The 8,415-nt window shown below is 47.3% G+C and overlaps 1 protein-coding gene and 1 pseudogene across 1 annotated transcript in view; both read left to right on the top strand.

The window, feature by feature from the left end:
• The window catches only part of LOC102248207, a 1,856-nt pseudogene extending 891 nt beyond the window's left edge, over positions 1-965 (top strand).
• Positions 1-8,415, top strand: part of FHL2 (four and a half LIM domains 2) — a 40,258-nt gene that overhangs the window by 8,459 nt on the left and 23,384 nt on the right. The gene's annotated exons all lie outside the window — the stretch shown is intronic.

The following is an 8,415-nucleotide window of genomic DNA, read 5'->3' as shown; positions in this document are numbered from 1 at the left end:
ACAAGAAGGCGCCTGACTTCGTCTTCTATGCCCCCCGCCTGCACATCAACAAGCGGATCCTGCAGCTCCACATGGGGAACCACGAGCTATACATGTGCTGCAAAAAGCCCGACAACATCGAGGTGCAGCAGATGAAGGCCCAGGCCCGTGAGGAGAAGCACCAGAAGCAGCTGGAGCAGCAGCAGCTGGAAACTAAGAAGAAGAGGCGAGAGACTGTGGAGAGAGAAAAGGAGCAGATGATGCGGGAGAAGGAGGAGCTGGTGCTCAGGCTCCAGGACTATGAGCAGAAGACCAAGAAGGCCGAGAAAGAGCTCTCGGACCCGATCCAGAGGGCCCTGCAGCTGGAGGAGGAGCGGGCACCTGGAGGCCCACCACATGGTTGCACTGCACCAAGGAGGAGCTGGAGAGGCAGATGGTGGATCAGATAAAGAGCCAGGAGCAGCTGGCCATGGACCTCGCAGAGTACACCGCCAAGGTCGCGCTCCTGGAGGAGGCGCGCAGGTGCGAGGAGGATGAGGTAGAGGAGTGGCAGCACCAGACCAAGGAAGCCCAGGATGACCTGGTGAAGACCAAGGAAGAGCTGCAGCTGGTAATGATGGCGCCCCCGCCCCCGCCGCCCCCTGTGTATGAGCCAGTGGCCTATCACGTCCACAAGAACCTGCAGGAGGAGGGCACGGAGGACTCAGGCTACAGCGCCAAGCTGTCCAGCGAGGGCATCCTGGATGACCGCAATGAGGAGAAGCGGGTCACCGTGGCCTAGAAGAACCTGTGCGTGCAGCAGCAGCTGATGACTCTGTCCAGCGAGCTGTCCCAGGCCAGAGACAAGAACAAGAGGACCCACAACGACATCATCCACAATGAGAACATGAGGCAAGGCCGTGACAAGTACAAGATGCTACAGCACATCCGGCAGGGCAACACCAAGCATCGATGAGTTCGAGGCCATGTGAGTCTGGGCCGGGACTGGCAGGGCGGGCCCGAGCTTGGGCCCTGCCAGGTTGCACACAGACTCTAAAACTCATATTTGTAGTTCTCAAAATCTAGACCACTCCTCGTACCCAGTTCCTTTAAAGAGAGTAGCTGTTTCAGCAGGAATATTCTGGGGCTGGGACAGTGGAGGCTCCCCTGGTTATTTTCCCATTTTTATCATAGTGCCAAACGGGCCTGATTTTTACTGTTGTTATTATTGAATCACTTCCTGTCTGTGCTGGGGGCAGGGCCGATTGAATCAAGGAAAGGGCCGCTGTACACCTGAGGAGCAGCTCCGTGCTGGCGTGTGTGAGAGTCGTGTCATTAAAGCAACCATGGTGGCTCCAGTCTGTGCCATACTTCTTCTGTATTTGAAATTATTCAGATTTTACTTGATTTCTGTGAAGGATGCATCTCTGTATTTATGTTTTTGAGGCTTGAAAACTGGGTTGAAAGCATTCACACACGTGCACACAGTGACTTCCTCCCTCGGGTGGCAACGTCCTCGCTCATTCTGGATAAACAGCAAGGAGGACATTCATGCTTAGATAAACTTCTCTGGTATATTTAACAGTTAGAGGGCTCCATTGTTGGGCTCACACACCTGATTAATGATCAGCTATAGAGTATAATATCCTATATAATAAAAGCCCAGCGACCATAACAGCAGAACAACCAGAATGACCACTTGACCAATCACTATGAGGTGCACTGACCACCTCTCGCTCCCTACCCCTGGCTGGCAGGCTCCCATCGCCTGATGGTGAACAGGGACTGGGGGTGGGTGGCGATGGACGGTGGGGCTGGCAAGTGGGTGGAATGGCTGACCTCTCGGTCCCTCCCCTTGGCCAGCAGGCTCCAATCGCCCAATGGCGAACAGGGACCTGGGGGTGGGTAGCAGGATGTGGGTGGTGCCAGGTCAAGCCCCGCCCCCCAGCCGGTTGCCCCACATACAGAGGGCAACCCATGGCAGGGGTGGGGCCATGAGCGGGCGGTAGCAGCCGACCTCTCGTTCCCTCCCCTCCAGCTGTCAGGCTCCGATTGCCTGCCTGATGGCAAACTGCAAACCCGGGTCGGTGGTGGCGGTGGGGCAGGGCCAGCTGCCGGCAGCCGGCAGCCGGGGAAGATGGCCCTGATCGCAGGCTATGCCTAGGGACCGTACCCGCGCATGAATTTCATGCTCCGGGCCTCTAATGTTGAATAAGAGTGGTGAAAGTGGACATCCCTGTCTTGTTCCTGTTCTTAGGGGAAATGGTTTTAGTTTTTGCCCATTGAGTATGATGTTGGCTGTATGTTTGTCATATAAGGCTTTTATTATGTTGAGATATGATCCCTCTATTTCCACTTTGCTGAGACTTTTTATCAGAAATGGGTGTTGGATTTTGTCAAATGCTTTCTCTGTGTCTGTTGATATGATCATATGACTTTCGTCTTTCAATTGGTTTATGTGATGTGTCACATTTATTGATTTGTGAATATTGTACCAGTCTTGCATCCCTGGATAAAATCCCACTTGGTCATGGTGTATGATCTTTTTAATATATTGCTGGATCTGATTTGCTAATATTTTCTTGAGGATTTTAGAAAATATGTTCTCAGGGATATTGGCCTGTAGTTCTCTTTCATTGTGGTATCTTTATCTGTTTTTGGAATTAAGACAATGCTAGCCTCTTAAAAAGAGTTTGGAAGTCATCATTATTCTGAACTCTATATCAGATAAATTTATCTATATCAGATAAATTTCTTTTCTCCATTTCATTTAGCTCTCTTGGTGAATTCTCTTGTTCTTTCATTTGGGGGTTGTTGTTTTTTGTCTTTGGAAGTGTTCCTTCATCTTGGATTTTTTGGAATAGTTTGAGGAGTATGTGTTTGTTCTTTGAATGTTTGGTAAAACTCCCCCTGTGAAGCCATGTGGACCTGGGCTTTTGTTTGCTGGGAGTTTTTTATTTTCATCACTTGGTATTGGCCTATTCAGGTTTTCTGATTCTTCTTGATTCAGTTTTGGGAGATTATATTTTTCTAAGAATTTGTTCATATCATTCACATATCCAGATTGTTGGCATATAGTTGTTCATAGTATTTTCTTACATTCCTTTGTGCTTCTTTGGTGCCAGTGGTTACTTCTCCACTTTCATTTCTGATTTTATTTATGTGGGTCCTCTTTCTTTGTTTCTTGATGAATCTGGCTAGTAGTTCATCAATCTTGTGCATCTTTTCAAAGAACCAGCTCTTGGTTTCATTGATTTTTTTGTATTCTTTTTTTAGCCTTTATGCAATTTATTTCTGCTCTAGTCTTTATTATTTTCTTCCTTCTACTTACTAGGCTTTTCTTGTTGTTCTCTTTCTAACTCTTTAAGTTGTAGGGTTAAGTAGTTTATTATTACTTTTTCTTCTTTTTTGAGGTAGACTGTAATACTATAAACTTCCCTTTCAGGACGGCTTTTACTATGTCCTAGAGATTTTGGGTTGTTGTGTGTTCATTTTCATTTGTTTCCAGGAACTTTTTTATTTCTTTCCTGATCTCATTGGTAACCCATTCATTGTTTAATAATATGCTATTTAGCCTGCATGTGTTTGAATGTTTTTGGGTATTTTGACTATAGTTATTTTCTAATTTCATTCCACTGTGATCTGAGAAGATGCTTGATATTTACCAGGGTTATATCCTCTTGTTGGATCAATCCCTTTAGTATTAGGTAGTGACCTTTGTTGTCTCTTATGATGGTCTTTATTTTGAGGTCTATTTTGTCATATATGAATATTGCTACCTCAGCTCTTTTTTTCCTTTCCATTTGCCTGGAAAATTTTTTTCCATCCCTTCACTCTCATCCTGTGTGAGTCTGTTGTTGTTGTTGTTGTTGTTCTTCTTCTTCTTCTTCTTCTCCTTTTTTGTTAATCCTCACCCAAGGATATTTTTCCATTGATTTTAGAGAGAGTGGAAGAGAGGGGGAAAGACTGAGAGAAATATTGATGTGAGAGAAACACATCTATTGGTTGCCTCCTGCATGTGTCTCAACTAGGGCCTGGGCCTGGGAGAAGCCGGCACATGCCCTTGACCAGAATCAAACCCAGGACCCTTCAGTTCATAGGCTGATGCTCTATCCACTGAGCCAAACCAGCTAGGGCCTATGTGAGTCTTTTGTTCTGAGGTGGGTGTCTTGTAGACAGCATGTAATTGGGTCATGTTTTTGTATCCATTCAGCTACCCTATGTCTTTTGATTGGAGTATTTAATCCCTTTATAGTTAAGGTTATTATTGATATGTACTTATTTATTGCCATTTTAATTCTGCATGCCTTGATTTTTCTCTCTTTTTCTTCTTCTCATTATAGCTGTCCCTTTAGCATTTCTTGCAGTGCTGGTTTGGTGGTGATAAACTCATTTAGGCAGGTTAGGGAAGTTTTCTGCCATTATTTCTTCAAACACATTCTCTATCCCTTGTCCCTTTCTTTCCTTTCTGGCACACATATTATGTGAATATTGTTACATTTCACATTGTCCCACAGCTCCCTTAAGCTGTCCTCCTGTTTTTTAATTGTTTTTTTTTTCTTTTTGGTTCTCTGAGTGATTTTTTTCAACCCTGTCTTCTAATTCACTGATCCGATCCGTAGCTTCCCCTAATCTGCTGTGTATTCCTTCCAATGTGTTCTTTATTAGTACTATGTCATTCTTTATTTCTGACTGTTCTTTTTTCATAGTTACTATATATTTTCTCATACTGTTGAGCATCTTTACCATCATTATTCTGAACTCTATATCAGATAAATTTATCTATATTAGATAAATTTCTTTTCTCCATTTCATTTAGCTCTCTTGGTGAATTCTCTTGTTCTTTCATTTGGGGGTTGTTGTTTTTTGTCTCCCCATTTGGGCTGCCTGTTTGGGTTTGTGTCTATGTGTTAGGTAACTCTGCTATGACTCCCAATCTCTAGTGCAGAACAATGTCAGATGCTCTTTCTGATTGGTCCTGAGTACCCTGCTTGGGATTCCAATGTGTTCTTTATTAGTACTATGTCATTCTTTACTTCTGACTGTTCTTTTTTCATAGTTACTATTTATTTTCTACTGTTGAGCATTATTCTGAACTCTATATCAGATAAATTTATCTATATCAGATAAATTTCTTTTCTCCATTTCATTTAGCTCTCTTGGTGAATTCTCTTGTTCTTTCATTTGGGGGTTGTTGTTTTTTGTCTCCCCATTTGGGCTGCCTGTTTGGGTTTGTGTCTATGTGTTAGGTAGATCTGCTATGACTCCCAATCTCTAGTGCAGAACAATGTCAGATGCTCTTTCTGATTGGTCCTGAGTACCCTGCTTGGGACTATCAGCAATCCACAGTTTGTGGCTCCCTCTTCTGGGACTGGATGCAGGCCCAGAAGGAGATCAGGCAAAGACTCAAAGGATCCAGAGACCTGCCTGAAGTCTAATTGTTATCAGCCTCAATTGGTCTTAGACTGTGAACCATAGGGTGGGGCAACAGTTCTTCCAACAGGGTGTGGCTACTGCCTTACCTCAGGCCAAAACCACCTGGATAGCAAAGGTCCATAGGAGAAAGATGACGTCTGCAGCGTGAGGGAATGACTCAGCACAGGAAACCAGGGTGTCTGCCTTCCGAGCTCTCACCCCAGAGCCCTCAACCCTGGCTTCTGCTCACACAGCTCCAGTCTACTCTGCCCTCCTTCTGCCAGAGCCCAAAGTGAGTGGCTGCACAGGGAATTTTGTGCACTGGCCCTTTAACAGGGTGCCTGCATTTCCAGCCTTCTCTCCCTGGCAGACAGCAACCTTGCTGCTTTTCACAACCAGATGTTATGTGGGCACCTTCTCAGTTCTGGTTCTCTGGGCTGGGGAGCCCAGCTTTGGGTTTAGACCTCAGAGTTCTCAGTGGGAACCCCCCACAGCTGAGATGTCCCTCCTGACCTTCAGCTGCTGCCTGTGGGAGCCCAACCAGCCCTTTCACGCCTCCACCTTTCCTATGAGTCTCTATTCAGTTTCCACTTCCCATTCTTGGTTATCGGGGTTCTCTCCAGCGAGTCTTCAGTTGATTTTTCAGGGTGGTTTTACTGTATTTTCGTTATTTCCAGTTTGGCCCTGAGAGAGTGTCAGTGTAGCTTCCACTTACTCTACTGCCATCCTGACTGCCTTTTAAATGAGATAGACAAGACTTCAGGACCTATTGCTGTAGTTGGATTATATATATTTGAGTATCATTTCTATGCAGTCACTCAATTACATTCTTTACTTCTACTTAATTACTCTGAGGAAATGCTATAATCTCAAAGGGTAAAAACCATTTATTTTTGTGGCCAGTGGGACAGTTGAGAACACGTAATACAAATAAAATTTTTTGATCCTCCAACATTGCACTGTTCCTGTGGATACTAGCAAAAAACATTTTTTATAGCCTGATTACAGATTTTTTTTGTGTGGGTGGGTTTATCTACCTATGTTCTGGGCTTCAAAAATTCAAGAAAGTAAAGACGAGACAGGCTGGGCTGGAGCTCCACAGATGGCTGTAAGAACCACACATTCATCAAATCAGTGACTTCAGCACACTCCAGGCCACATGCCCAGCTCAGACTTTGAGTTTGCATGTCTGTGTGAGCAGGTCATAAAGTCAGCTAGGCCACCTGACCCATGCATGTGCCCTAGCAGGTTCTGGGAAGAGGAAGACAGTAACGAGTGAAAATCCATCTGTGGATGTAAGACTAGCATTCGGGGGTAGCTTCCAGTTGTCACAAAAGCCCCACGCACTGAGTGGAACTTCTGTTCCGGACACTGGGAAATGCGCTGATTGCATGATCTGAACTTCTCATAACACCCCTATGGAGGGACTTTTTCGTTCTATTTTATGGAGAAGCCACTGAGGCTGGGAGAGGGGTGGGGTCTTTCTGGGTTACAGGTTGGGAGGCACTTGAGTTGGAATTAAAGCCCCGGTGGGTGGTTCCTGACCCACGTGCCGCCCCGCCAGCCCCACGCAGCCTCGGCGGGATGTTGTCTGCGGGACTCGCGGGCCAGCTGCGATGGGACTGGTGGTCTGTCCTGTGGGTCAGCTGCCTGCCTTGCCTCCATCGTGGACCTCAGCAAAGGGCTCCTGTTTCTGCTGGGCCTTCAGGTCGCCCTGACTGTGCTGCAGAATTGATTTCCTTCTAGAACACTCTTTCCAGTTTCCTAATTAGTTAAATGGAAAACGTTGAATTGATGATCAAATAGCCCCGAGTTTACTCATCAAACTATAAAAGTTTCTCATTTGACATTTGGAAGTTCTGAAAGGACAGAAAACGCCTGAGGCCTTTTGGCAAAAGGCAGCCCCGGGAATGGGAAGGAGACTGGGTTAGCCCACGTCCAGGTTAGAGCTAGGTGTCTCTGTGACTCTTCTGAGGATTCCTGGCCCCGGCTGAAGGGCAGAAGTGAGACTGACGTGTTCTTCCTGCCCTCCGGCGGGTCACGGCCGCCTGCCCTCCGGCCGCGCTTCCAGGAGGGGCAGCTCGCTATTCCACACGCGTGCTCACAGGCCAGCTCGCAGCCTGGCTCCTTTTGTTGGTTGCGTTAAGTGCTTAATGAGTGGATCAGCTCTTTAGAGTTTCTGTGTAATTTGTCCGAGTTTGTAATGAGCACTTAATATGTACATGTATTTGGACATCCTCCTCTAAGAGAGAAAGCTGAGGGAACTGAGTAAAGCAGGAGTCTCAGAATTGGGAACAAAATAACCAGATGGCAACTGTAAGGACCTCTCATTCCACGAAAACCAAGGGTCACGGCAAGGCAACCCCTGCATGCAGCAGGGACCGTGCCCACCCAGGGGGGACATGGGCCAGACTTGCCCCTGGGAGCCTTGGTGCCGGGTCTGAAATCAGGGTCCCTCTCCCGGGGAGCTGACTGCGCTGAGGGACGGACCAGGGCCCGCCACAGAGGAGGGGCCCTCGTTTGCTCCTCTGCACCTTTGTTTTCGCATCCTCCTCTAAGAGAGAAAGCTGAGGGAACTGAGTAAAGCAGGAGTCTCAGAATTGGGAACAAAATAACCAGATGGCAACTGTAAGGACCTCTCATTCCACGAAAACCAAGGGTCACGGCAAGGCAACCCCTGCATGCAGCAGGGACTGCGCCCACCAGGTGGGACTTGGGCCAGACTTGCCCCTGGGAGCCTTGGTGCCCGGGTCTGAAATCAGGGTCCCTCTCCGGGGAGCTGACTGCGCTGAGGGACGGACCAGGGCGCCACAGAGGAGGGGCCCTCGTCTGCTCCTCTGCAACTTTGTTTTCGGTTTGAAAGAATATGCCGTCCAAAGCCCAGTAACCGGACCATCTGAGGCCGTCAACCACCTTTCCAGAGTGCTGAGATGGCGGGCACTGAGAATCCACTCACACAGGGGAGTCCCGTGGATGCGGTTGCTTTGGGAAATAGCAGCTGACCGCCCACCGCCCAGGCGGGACGGTGCGCGAAGGAGTGGG

Source organism: Myotis brandtii, unplaced genomic scaffold (genome assembly GCF_000412655.1).
Source record: "Myotis brandtii unplaced genomic scaffold, ASM41265v1 scaffold1627, whole genome shotgun sequence".
NCBI classification, from domain to species: Eukaryota; Metazoa; Chordata; class Mammalia; order Chiroptera; family Vespertilionidae; genus Myotis; species Myotis brandtii.
The sequence above is the reverse complement of the archived record's forward strand: the minus strand, read 5'-3'. Positions and strand labels throughout refer to the sequence as shown.